The sequence below is a fragment of the Heterocephalus glaber genome, unplaced genomic scaffold (assembly GCF_053883595.1).
Source record: "Heterocephalus glaber isolate CG9 unplaced genomic scaffold, H.glaber_assembly_v1.0 deba00001724, whole genome shotgun sequence".
Lineage (NCBI taxonomy): Eukaryota > Metazoa > Chordata > Mammalia > Rodentia > Bathyergidae > Heterocephalus > Heterocephalus glaber.
In genome coordinates this window covers 3,471,658-3,482,341 of record NW_028258435.1, presented here as the reverse complement: position 1 = coordinate 3,482,341, position 10,684 = coordinate 3,471,658, and positions in this window count along the sequence as shown.

Genomic DNA, 10,684 nt, shown 5'->3' with positions numbered 1-10,684 from the left:
TATTACCTATTTTTTTTTCTTGGTACTGGGGATCGAACTCAGGACCTTGGACTTGCAAGGCAGGCAGCAGAATGACTGAGCTAAATCCCTGGCCCTTATTACCTAATTTTAAGACTTCCTCTAAAGCTACAGTAATCAAGGCAGTGTTGATGTAAAGAAAGACATATAGAGCATTGGAATAAAACAGAAAATCTGGAAATAGAACCACACATATATAGTCCACTGAGTTTTGAAAGATTATTTAACATTAACATTTATAGAACACAAACTCAACTCAAGAGCAGAGGAAAAGATAGTGTTTTCAGCAAATGGTACTAGAATACCTGGTAGCTGTATGTAAAAAATTTACCTCAACAGTTTATTTCTATACAAAAAGATAACTTGAAAGGATCTATGAACCTAAATATGAAAGACTAAAACTATAAAACTTTAAGAAGAAATTAAAAAGGAAAATGTTCATGAATTTAGGGTAGGCAAGAATTTCCTAGGATACAAAAAACATGATGCATAAAAGAAAAAAATTGATAAGATTCCATCAAAATTTAGAGCTTTAAATGACATCGTTAAGAATATGAAAAGTGTCCTTAAACAGACCATATTTATAATACATATAACCTATGGCCAGAATATGTAAAGAATTCTTACAGCTCATTAATAGACAACCCAATTAAAAAGTAGACAGAAGATGATAAATAGCCAGTACAGCACAAGGAAAGGTGTGCAACACTAGAATCAGAAAAATACTAATCAGTACAATAACAAGATTGTATTATACACTCATTAGGGAGATGAAGTTAAAAGTTTTAAAAGAACAGATGTCAGCTTAGGTGTGAACCAGTTAGAACTTTTGAATACTGTAATGTGAATGTAAGATGATAAAACCATTTTGGAAAACAATATAGAAAATACTTGTATTACTGTTAAAATCAACAGTTCTGTTCTTAAGTTTTTACTTAAGAGGAATGAAAACACATGTTCACAATAGATTTGTACATACAAGTTGACTATCCCTTATCTGAAATTCTTGGGACCCAAAGTGTTTCAGATTTTAGTTTGCAATCCAGTTGATCTGCAAAGAGGATAGCTATTCCTGCTTTTTTTTGAGTTCCTGTCACATGGAGTACTGTTTTCCACCCTTTAATTGTCAATCTATGGGTTTCTTTTTGAATTAAGTGTGTTTCTTGTATGCAGCATATTGTTAGATCTTGCTTCTTGACACTTTCAGCCAGTCTATTTTTTTTGATTGGTGAATTGAGACCACTGTCATTGATGGTTATAACAGGTATGTATTGACTTATCATTGTCATGACCTTTTCTGTTTGTTGGATTCTCCCCCTTTGCATTTAATTTCTTGTCATGCCCAACAGATTCATTCTGCTGACCTTACTGGGGTTGTGATCCTCATTGTCTTTTCCTAGGATATTATGAAAATTTTTTGGAGTGCTGGTTTGGTATTCATGAAGTTCCTCAGGGGCTCTTTGTCATGAAAGTATCTTATTTCTCCATTAATTTTGAAAGATAGTTTTGCAGGGTACACCAATCTGGGTTGGAGGTTGTTTTCCTTCAGGGCTTGAAATACATAACTCCAAGCTCTTCTTGCCTTGAGGGTTTGCATTGAGAAGTCTGCTGTGATTCTGATGGGCTTTCCTTTGTATGTGATTTGTTTCTTTTCTCTCACTGCTTGTAGAATTTTGTTCTTCTGTTGGATTTCTGGAATCCTAACTATTATATGCCTATGTGTAGATTTTTTTTTTATCAAGTCTAGTTGGAGTCCTATATGCCTCACTTATCTATATGTCAAATTCTTTCCCCCTGCTTGGGAAGTTTTCTGCCATCACTTCTGTGAAAAGATTTTTTATGTCATCTGCACTCTCTCCTGTTTCTTCATTGACTCTGATCAGTCTTATGTTATTCTTCTTTGCATCATCTAGTAGCTGCTGGATTGATTTCTCGTGGTTCCTTACAATTTTAAAGAAATGTTTCTTTACCTTCTCACTAATTGCAATCTTATCTTTTGTATCTGAAATTCTGTCCTCACATTGGCTCATTCTGCTGCATAAGCTTTCAGTAGTTTTTAATCTCCTGGAAATCTGTTTGCATCTGTTTTATGGATTCCATTTGTTTCCTATGTTGGGATTCCATCATGTTCCTCAGCTCCTCTATTTTTTTTTTAATCTGTGTCCTCTCTAGATTTATTAATCATGTCTTTCACTATGGGCACAATCTCTGCTGTTATCTGAGAAATTATTTCTGATTTCATTTTTTCCAAATCTCCTTTTGTTACCAGTTCAGGGAGTCCAGATGGTTGAGTATCAGATTGTTCCATCTCCTTTCCCTTTGAGGTTGCTGTAGGTGATCTGGAAGTCTGGTTTTGAGGCTTGTTTACGTGTCTTCTTATTTCGATGGGGGGGTGGTGCTGCTGGCACCCATGTGGCTCACCTCCTGTGTGCTGGGAGCTGTGATATGGTGGCTTGGGAGCCTTTTCCTGGGCACTGGGATTGGCTCCCCTCTTCTGTGCCAGGAGTGGTGCTATGGAGGCCCAGGAGCCTCCTCCCTTTCCTTCACTTCTTATGCTCACGGTGTCATGATTCAAATGAAATCATTTACATGATTATTGAACACCTAATAGTACTTTCTTGCCTATTTTGGAACACTTGACTAACCCTTCATAAATTGGTTCGATGAAGGAGAAAGGCAAAGCAAAAAAGCTTAGCATCTAAACAAGGCTGGTTCTAGCCTAGCTTTGATGGCATACTTACTGCTTGACCCTGAAAGAGTCATGGTTTTAAGATTTCACCTCATTCAAATGAATTGTTTGGGTTTCACAATTTCAAAAATACATTCACCTCTAACCATCTTATGGAGGGGAAAGCAGGTGGCAAGACTAAAGCAAAAAGCTGGGGATACCCTTTAAATTACATATTCTTAGACTGGAAGCAACCTTCCCCAGGACTGCCATAAACAAATCAGTACCCATATCTATCAATATTTATTGTTAATTAGTGAATAATTAATTACTGTCAAGAATCAATGATTTATTTTTATATTTTTCTTTGGGTTTTATTTTCAAGAAATGCACCTTCCTATCTTTTGACAATATTGGGTACATTTAGGGTAGTATGGCCATAGACTATCTTCCTGTCTTCTGATGGATGCTAGTTACATCTTCTATGTGTCCTGGCCTGTCAAAGTGGACAATGCAAATTGCTGGTATCACCATTGTGTTAGAATAAAGAAAAAGAAATTGTCCAAAGAAGAAGGGAATCAACAACATACAGCACTGCGAATTCTCAGCCAATGCAGAAGGGTGAGTGTCAGAAAAACTATTATGAATTGCTGGTCTTCTAGGTGCTGATATTTTTCATTATGCCCCTTATATATCATCAGATATCTTTCTGATTTAGGGACAAGAATACTGTACATATTACTTTTCTCCTTAGTGAAAGGGAATACTTGCCATCCAACAGTTCAGTGAAAAATCCTTTTGAATGGCCTTACACTGACCCTGATCTCATATCCAAGACTATTGTACAATTAGTTTCCAAATTGTGAAAAACACCAAGTTCTGTTCATTTCTGGAATGCATACCATTCTGAACTTAATTACATCCTCTGATCCTAGGTATTGATAATAACTCTTTGATTCCTATTAACTCAATTAATCAGTATTTGGAGCAAGACATGTGGGCCAAGAGCTTCGCTGGATGCAACCAGAGTCCTTGTTCCCAGTGCCAGATGTTTCTGGGCATTGGAGATGTAATGGTAAACAAACGCAGTCTCTTAGCCGTGAAGGCTTCTCCAGCCAATAGGAAAGGCAAATATGTAAAAAGAAAAGGCCATTTCATGTGAAAATGGCCATACAGAAATAAAGTGCACGTCAAAGGGAGGCCTAAGGGAAGGGCCACCTAATTTAGAAGAAAAGCGCATGTACTCAGTATAGACTGAGACGTAAGATGGTAACCAACAGCCCTAAAGTTCAGCCACTAGCATAATACTACATTCTTCCTCTTTCTCAGGATGGCCGCATACTAACTCAGCATTGGTTCCATGCTACCTTTATTATGGAATCCAGGCTGGAGGAGCAGGTGCTATCTGGAACACGTAAGTCTCCTTCTGGAGGACAGGAAGTAGAGGCAAAGGACAGCTCAGAAGGGCCCTAGTCACTTCCTGCTAAACTGCTGAGAAGAACTGCCTCAGAGCCTCGGTTTGTTCATTGAACCCCTGGCAAATTCCCAGGAAAGATGAGCCCTGAACGTCCTGAGCCTGTGTATCTCTTCCTTGGGGGAGAAGGCCGCCATCCAGCATGGCAGTTGGCCCTGGTGAGAGATAGGACCGGAAGTTAAGGCAGAAAGAAGATAGTTGGGACTCGGTAGCACTTGGATTTGTCCTGATGAACTATCCTAAAATCAGGAGGTTTTGCCTGGAGGGAAGAGAGGGGGAGAGGAGCCCGACTTCCCATCTAAAGCTCCGCACTGGCTGGTTGCACTCAGTGGCTCCCTCCTCTGCCGGAGATGCCCGGCAGGGCCCAGGAAGAGCAGAGAGAAGCCTGGCGTAGGCAGGAAGCAGGGACGGCGGCAAGCATGGCCTGGGCTCTGGCGGGGCAGGTGCCCCTCACCTGGCGTGGACCGGACCTGAGACCGGAAAGCTGTTCTTCTTTTTCCGTGCACTGCTGTTCAGGCTGATGGAATTCCCGCTCTACTTGCAAAACACAGCAGAGCAGAGACAATCAGTGCCTGGATTCAGGCTGGGAGCCGAGTGGAGGCCCTCCGGGGCCCGGGGCCCAGAACGAGAGCGGCCCAGCGCCGCCCGCATGGGGCGCGGCCCTTCCCCAGGCCCTGAGCGGAGGGTGCTGTGCGGAAGGCGCCGTGCTGAAGTGCAGTCCCAGCCTTGTGGGTTCGTCTCCTCCTGGAGCCAGGCTCCTCCTTGGTAAGGAAGAACGGAGAGCTAGGAGGAAGGAGGGAAATAAAGAAGCAAGCGAGGTTTACTGTTATTTTTTGTATTTTTCATATTGCATGTTTACATTACAGAGCAGTGATGCTCATTTTGGGAAACTGGTACATGCGTATGTTATATTTGCTTATTTTTCATCCCTTTGCCTCCTTCTTACCCTGATTCCCTTCCTGATCTTCAAAAGTCCACATCCTAGTTCCCTGCTCACTTTACTTCATTCCTTTACTTATTTATATTTTAGGTTTCTCCTATAAAAGCAAATATGTCATAGTTAACTTTCTGGATCTGGCTCATTTCATTTAGCATCGAGATCTCAAGTTCCATCCATTTCCCTGAGATTGACATGCTTTCATTCTTTTTTTACAGCTGTGTAGTATTCCACTGTGTATTAATGCCACATTTTCTTCATTCATTTATCATCGATGGAATCTAGGCTATTTATAGAGTTTTGCTACTATGAATTTTGCTTCTATACACATGGGTATGTGGGTATTACTACAGTATGTTAATGAGCTCTCCAAAGAAACAACCAACCGGGGGGGGGTGCGGTGTCTAAGAATTGCCTTATACAACAGTGAGGGTTTGGCTGGCATGCTGAGTCTGTTGGCAAACCCCTTTTTGCTCAGGGGCGGACAATTTTTTGTTCTGTTGAAGCTTTTGGTTAATTAAATGGAATCCACCTATATTTTGCAGAGCAAACTAATTTACTCAAAGTTAATGGCTTTAAAGGATTTAAATACTCATCTCATTCAACATTAACTCACAGAAATATACACAATGATAACACTTAACAAATATGTGAGTCCGTGAGCCAGCCATGTTGACAAATAAAGGGAAATGAAAGAAGGAAAAGAAGCGAAGAAAAAGACGAGAGAATCCATGTTAAAATCCCAGGGCTGGGCCGGGGGTGGTGGTGCTTGCCTGACATCCCAGTACTCTGGGAGGCCGCGGAGGGAGCTCACACGCTCAAGCCCCGTTTGGGCAATTTAGTATCTTAGTGAGAACCTGTCTCAAAATAAATTTTAAAAAATACAAAAGGCTGAATGCATAAATAAAAAATAAACCCTAGGACCTGGTGGTGACTCACCGATCTGGACTTTATTTTATTACTGTAGTTATATTATTACTGTCCCTTCTTTCATCTTTATATTTTACAGATGACAAAAGTGAGGCTCACAGTCCTGTGGATGGAGGTCCTTCCGTCCCTCCCTGGACAGACAGGATCACCAGTCAGCCCCCGGCCAGTTCTAGTTGAGTTTTGTAGGTCAGTGACTTAATTCACACTAGCAAGACCCAGCCAACTGATGGGTGGTAGATGCTGCTGAATTCATTTGCAAATAACAGAAACAAATCCTGAACTCGTGGGAGCTACTGAGAGACCCTGAGTGTGCCTCTCTGGAGAAGGGAGGTTGCAGTGCCCAGAGGCTTGGTGTCACCAGGGCGCCGTGAACCCATGTGCCGATTTGCCAGGACATGGTGAACACACGCTGTCTACTCCCCATGCCTAGCACAGGGCTGGGCTTGGGGGTGATTCGGAGAAGTGAAAAACAGAACAAGATTGAGCTCTTCCATTCCTGGCATTTTATTCCCATGGATGACCTCATTTTATTTGAAGCTGGAGCTGGCTCTGGGAGAGATGAGCTTCCCTAGATTTCTTTGTATGAATGGATAAATAGGTCGTAAGAGTGTGAATGCTGTGTCCTGCCTAGGGATTACAGCCGCGAGAAGCTGGAACATCAACAGAAGAGTGTGATTGCTCTCCCCAGGTCCAGAAAGGCAGAGTGCTGGGGTGCAGGCAGGTCCAGTGGAGGCAGCGCCCAAGATTATGGTGTCCGTGGGAGACAGGTGCAGCACCAGGGAATCACGAGGACAGAGCAGTGAGCACCCGGCCCTGTGGAAGAGGATCAGAGGTGGGCCAGTCACACTGCTCTGCTCGTGAGCAGCCATGATGGATCAGAATGTCTGCAGACACCAGTGGGGTGAAACCCTGGCCTCCGCTAGCACCTGCCCCCCACTTAGGGTTGTTCCCTGCAGTGCTGCAGAATGAGAATAAACTTCAGGTCAGAATAAATTGTTAAATCCTATCTCTGCCATGCACTTGCTGTGTGGCCTCAGATAAGTGACTTGGCCATCTCCAAGCGGATGAGACTGCCAGCTGGGCAGAACTGCCCCCAAGGGTGACAACCGGCTGACTGCGGAAGGTGCTTAGGCTAGCCCCCAACCCGGCTTCAGTCTTCAAGGTCAGGTGCTTATGTGTGGTTCTCTGCCCCTCCACTTATGCACAGTAGCCGCTCCCCTACTTACACAGCTCTTAGGGAGCTGTAGGAACATAATTTTCTGCTTTGCCAAGGATTCAGTTATTATCTTTCTCTCCGGAGAAAGCCGTGCTTTGATCTGAGATTGACAGATGAGGCTATTCTGAGAAGGACTAATTACAGAACACATCCAGCGAGTGTCCCTCTTTCTCCCACACACAGTTACTGGGACTGTCACGTGACGCACAGCCAGCCTTGCCAAGTGGCGAACCCTATGGCACCTGTTGGCAGTGGTTGCCCATAGCAACAGCAAGGGGCGGAGCCCTGAGGAGGGAAGTTGCTTCCAGTGTCTGTGACTGGTTTGGCTCAGGAGCTCTTTTTTCCTTTATGCACACACGTGTGTGAGGGCGCATGTGGTCAGAGGCGAGGGAGTTAGCGCACAGGAGTTGCAGAGAAGGACTGACACTTCCATCTACGTTGCTTTTAATGTAGAATGATTGACACGTTAGATATCCTGCTGGGGGAACCACTGACCCTCATTTTTTTGCAAATACAGCTGCCCTTTGGTATCCACTGGAGATCAGTTCCAGGAACCCCTGCGGAGACCATTCAAAGAAGCTCAAGTACATTATATAAAACATAAAGTGGCATGGACTCTCGTCCCATCCCTTCAAATCATCTCAGGTTATTATATTATCTAGTACAATGTAAATGCGATGTAAGAGAGTTGTAATGCAACATTGCTGAAGAAGTGATGACCCCACCCCAAAATGCTCATTATAAATGCGGTTATTTTTTTCCAAATTTTTCCAATTTATCGTTAGTTGAATCCATGGATGCAGAGTTCGAGAATATGAAATAACAGAGACCCATGCCTCAACTCATGTAAAATCACAGTGACCCTTTCCTGGAAAGTGGGAGTTTTAGGGTAGTGAATTGGGAAAGAAAATTTGCAATCCCATAGAAACTGCCATCACAGAGAGAGAAAAATAATGACAATAAACAACCCCAAGGGTTCTGGGAAGGGGAGCAGAGAGGGTCTGTGGTTTACTCTCTCTCTCCACAAAGAGAGCTGGCCACGAAGTGGTGTTAATCAGAAAACCACATCTTGGAGAACTTTGAATGTAATGGGACTGTCTCTAGGTGGCCCTTAGAAAAGTGACCAGCCCCCCTAGCTTCTGAAGACTGGCATCTGTCAGATGGGAATAATTTATCTCCTTTGGATTGCTGAAAGCATTCCCTGCAGTACAGAAAGTTCTGACCCAGTACCTGGCACTTTGTGGCACCCAATAATTGAGACCCATGGCTGGAAAGGAACACTCTGATGGTGAGGTAGGAATGTGACCCCATCCTTCTCTTTCCCCTGGAAGTCCCCAAGGGGCAGGATCCCACTCATGACTGTCATGCCCTTTCCTTGCTCCAGGCCCTGCTGCCACCTCTCTGAGGAGCAATCAGAAAGTCAGCAAAGATGGGGAGGAACTGGGGCTCATTGCTGATATTCCCCAAATCTCTTGACCCAATGGGCCATGATCAGCACTACAGTCTCCACAGGAGTTTCACAAGAGTCACAGCAGGCATGGTACTAGCCCTGCCATTGTTACAGAAGTGCAGGAACTGTCTGTTAAATGGCAGCCTCCACTGAAGTTCTGTGGGGCTTCCCCTATGACACGTGAGCCTGTGCTGGCCACCCTACAGCCGCTCCAGGAGATATGGACCCACCTGTCCCCATGGCCACTCTGGATGACTTCAACCTGCAAACCTCCAGATGACTCTATCCCTCTGACATTGTATCAGAAATTCTCCAGTAGGTCCAAGAAATACAGACATGCACATGTGCATATCCTGCTTCTCCTCTATATAAGCAGTGCCCCTTCACAAGGGGGAGAGCTCCCTTCACCATACTACCACCCCCAGTGCTGCAGCATGGGTCCTAATAAAGGTTTCGTGTGGGTGACTCTATTCTCCACTCATGACTCTTATCTCAGTAGAGTGGGTCACACTAAAAAGGGTTGATAACATAAGAGGTCAGTGACTCTGAAGAGATCCAATGACCTATAACAAGTACCTGGGAGGAAAAGGCCCATGCTTGCAAGGCCCCAAGCCTGAGGCACCACTGGTGGGTAAGGAGGCAGAAGGCTGAGGACTGGGATCAGCCAGGGTGCAGCCCAGAGAGGAAGCAAGAGTTAAAGATAGGGCTCCAGGAGGCAGCAAAGGAGCTGGTGGAGCTGGTGGAGCTTGTAGGGGTGGCTAGAAGCTACCACGGGCTGTATCACTAAGAACTGTAGTACCAAGTGCTATAATACTAAGAGCTAAGAGGTTCTGACCTGCAAAGATCAGAGAGGAGGCACTAGTGCTGGGAGCCACTAACACTCAGAACTCAGAGCCATTAACTAACTTCAAGGGGGCAGCACTTTGCCAATTTGAGATTCGCATCAGAATTGAGGGAAGGAACCCACATTTGACTGGCAACAATGTTGCAGTGTGAATGAGCTAACAGACCAGAGAAAACATGTAGCCAACTTTCTTGCCTGTCCTAAGTGTTGTGCCTCCTCTTAGTCTCTCCAGACTCTTGCTGGTGATTCCCACTGCCTTCTGAGAGGAGTTTTCCAGTTTGTAAAATGAAGGTACTCTGCAAACTAGCGTTCAGGAGGACTGGATGCAGTGAGAGGCAAAGTTAGTGCCAGCACCGTCCATAAAAGATTCAGTACTCGTAATCTTAGCACTCTGGGAGCCTATGCAAGAAGATTGGGAGTTTGAGCCCAGCCTGGGAAACTTAGTGATTTAGTGAGAATCTATTTCAAAATTAAAAAAAAAAAAGATTCAGTGCCCTTGTGGAGATCCTGGCTTAACTCCCTGAAACACACCACGACAAAGAGGAGGAGCTTGTGTGGCTTTTGACAGAGAAAAGTTTGAATACTTTTCCAACAGAAACAGAAGTGCTTCTACAAAGGGAAAGTTGGATTTAGGTGAAGAAAGGGGACTTCTACCATTGAGGATTCTTCACCATGGACAAAGCATCAGAAAGGAAATTCAAGATGGGAGAGAACATGAATAATCATTTTGCCTGAAAATTTTAATTTCCTCCATTGCCCCAAAGTACTTTATCAGTGTCGCATTTTCCTTTTGTTTTGTTATTTTTAAAATAATGGCACAAATCATGAATTAGTTGTAAATTAGTATTTTTTAGGAAGTAATGTAAAAAAGAGTCACTAAAACCATTTATAATCTCATTATCTAGATATACATCTTCTGCTACATATAGTTTCAGGTATAAATCTCATGAATATCTTACCATGGTGAAGATAGTGGTATTTGTCAATAGATTTATTCATTTCTTGATGTGTATTGCAGTTTAACATTTTTTATTTTAAAGTTACATTAAAGTTCCCCTGAATGTCTTTAGTGTTTTTCTTTTTGTTGTTTTGACATTTTTTTTTTCTGGTGTCTTTTCTAGCCTGAATTTTAAGGTTTTAGAATGTG